The following is a 3,117-nucleotide window of genomic DNA, read 5'->3' as shown; positions in this document are numbered from 1 at the left end:
TTTCCGTTGTTTGCTGCTCCCCCACAGGCGTCAGTATTCCCTTGGTATGTCCCATTGTGGTAGAAAAAAGGAGTAATTCGAAACAGTTCTAAACAAAAATACGTCGAGACGACCCCGTTTCCCGCTGCACAAAATGGTTGTGAGGTGTCGGCTGCCCATCTTTCCGAACAAAACAAAGTGTTCCGTAGCCTCCACAAAATATTTTAGATGGAAAAGGAGAAAAAAATCAACTACTCCTATGTCGAAACGACAACGATGGGGAACGCGAAGCTTTCCAGAATCAAGGCCAACACCAAAGGAGCCAGCCAAGAAGCGAACGGACCCTATTTATTTATGATAACTAGTTTGGCGGTCACGCGATTCCTACCTTATTTTATGACGTCTTTATTTCTGCTTTGTACAGGTTATAAACCTTGCGACAGAAATGGGGGAATTTATGGTGGAGGGGGAGGGGGGCCCCGCTGTCCACGTCTTCGAGGTGGGGTGGTCCCGACGTCGCTTCTGCAAAGAAACGGCCGGGTCCTCTCTCGTCCTTAAAATATTAAAGAAAAGCCCGCCAGAGCCGGAGTGCGTCCGATGGTCCAACGTGCGATGGTGGATCTATCCACTCTTTGAGGGTTCCAGGTCGGCGTACCTTATGTGTAAAGCAATGTTGTGTGGTGTGGGCCCGCTCGCTACCGATACAGGCATTCAATGGCCTTCCCAAGCGTTTAACCATCGTCGTCGTTAGTCGGAGGGGCGCATTTTCGTCAATTTTGCACGTTCATGCACCCCTCGCCAAATCCAGGCTGCTTCGACAGCGTCGGAATGGCGCAATCGGACAGACGTCGGCTCCATAACGAGAGGGGCACAGGTTCCATTCCGACCACGGGAAGCGTTTTATTTTTCTTCACTTCACACATGATCATTGTAATGATGACAGCGCCCACGAACCCCGTCTTGACGATGACCACCCTCCCTTCTCGTGGCCTGGTTGTGTCTCCCCATCCGGTGGCGGAATGTTGGGGCGGCCTCCGCCGACGCCAGCGAGCCGCAACCCTTTTGTATGGGCCTCGCCGGCGGCTTTTACGTGCGTCGGGCAAGGCTTTCCTTTCATCCTGACCTTCGGGGACGGCCAGGGGGGAGTGGAGGTCAAAACCCTTTTTGACATGTGCGCTGCTGTGGGGGAGACGGCATTGCTCGCGCCCTGATCGCGCATGCTTCGACGAGTTTGTTCGGAGCTGCGGCCCAGAGCGGTCGCACCAAGACTTGCTCCCGTGGCGGTTTCTGGGCGCCAGAGCCGCACGAATTTCTCGCCAACCGTGCGGCGGTTTGGCACCTTTTTGGCCTCCGGGCCCCCTCCAGGGATCGTGCCGCGATACCCCCTTGCGCGCTGCGGCGCCTTCTAATTTTAATCCAGTTTTTCTTGTCTTGTGCTATGTTTCGTCGTCTCTTGTAAATACGTGTAAATAGACTTCTTTTTCTTCATCGCCTACTGGCCTCGTCTCGTCATCGGGTCCTTCACCACCCTCCACGACGACACCAACCACCCTCTTCCACGAACCTAACTTTACTATCATCATCATCGTCGTCAGAGAAAGTTGGCTTTTCTACAGTGCGTTTTGGAGAGGCTGAAAGCTGCGCTTTAAAAAGCGACATCTTCAATGTTTACAGGGAAATCTCGAAAAAGATATCTCGAATTTTATCGCGGCCTCCCTCTTTGACAAGGGCTCCCTCCCTTCTGGACGCCCAGAACAGCCCGCGTTCAGGGCGCTAAAAGATTTCACGTTTCTTTGACTCCGCCCCAGGTTATTGTAGGGCAGGTAACGTTCTCCGTTTGACCATCCTCACTCGTTTTAGCCACAGATGGCTGACAGCATTTCCAAACAAAGGGTAAATTTCCCCCTCTAGCGTTCCTGTAAAACGAAGCTCGCTATGTCGACACGGTGTGCAACTCGATGCAGATGAGAACGGTAAGCCAGCGCTTTTTTTCCTTCCGCCATGTTCTTGCTGACCTTCGAATTTTGACATAATATTGGTAAGTCGGTAGGAAGCTCGTAAATTTTTCTATTAGACCTTACTTTGGCGAAATGTTTGTATAATAAATCAGTGACCGAACTTTTTTTTCCGATACCGTTCCAATTCGACACGTTCTATGTATACTAGGTGAAGTTTTACGTTCTCACCGTGTTTCTACTGTCAGCAAATAGTTTTATTTCACATCGTTATGCCCTCTAAATAACCCCCCCCCCCCCCCCCCCCCCCCCCCAGAAAAGGGGCCTGTGGTAAAACTGCTTCTCGTTCGCCCGTGGTCACCCTCTGATCAGACATCGCAGCCACTTTCCGCAGGCTAATTGGAGCGATGATCAAATGACACTTCGTGGCAGGCATCCTGGGACAGCATGGTCACCGAACACGGCTTTAAAAAAAAATCAATTAAAGCCCCGTTTTCCTGCACGTTCCAGCGCAAACAATGACGCCGATTCCAGCGCAAACACGCCCCGCAGATTATTGAGAACGACGGCGTTCTATTACTCAGTGTCCCCAAGCACATGAAAAACAAGCAAAAGCGAGTTTATAGCAGATGGTCTGTGTCGCTTAAAATAAGCAGCCTTGCTTTTGAATTTCTCTTTCGGGGTGCCTCGCTTTAAAAAAGCGCTTTTGCTCACCGATTTTGCGGGACATCATTTAGTGCGGCCGTATGAATTACTCTTACGCGTGGCAGGTCGCAGTCCCTTACACAAACTCTGTCATTTTTGCATCGCGTATAAAGCCGTGGAAGTGCTAAAGAATGCCTGTTTGCTTGGGTGAAATACACTATATAAATAAAAAAGTGTTCCCTGTAAAATTTCTGTCCGTGTTAAAAAGTAACCGAAAATATTGGCATTATAAAAGTTGACGGTGGCAGTTGGATGCGCGAAGTGAATAATCAGCTTTAGCGCGTCATTTTGAGATGCGAAGCGCTGTTAATAACGCCTGAGGATGCCTTTCTTCTAAGTTTAACTTCAATTAATTGCCACATCAATCATTTCTCAATCAGAATCTCAAACATCAATCGCAAAGCAGCAAGTCAGGCGTGCTTAAGTCGCGATATTCTTTTTACCGAGAAAATGGCACAGCTTGATTCAGATTTGAATA

Source organism: Haemaphysalis longicornis, unplaced genomic scaffold (assembly GCF_048455015.1).
Source record: "Haemaphysalis longicornis isolate Haplotype H1 unplaced genomic scaffold, Haemaphysalis longicornis Haplotype H1 scaffold_1, whole genome shotgun sequence".
Lineage (NCBI taxonomy): Eukaryota > Metazoa > Arthropoda > Arachnida > Ixodida > Ixodidae > Haemaphysalis > Haemaphysalis longicornis.
This window is presented reverse-complemented; position numbering follows the sequence as displayed.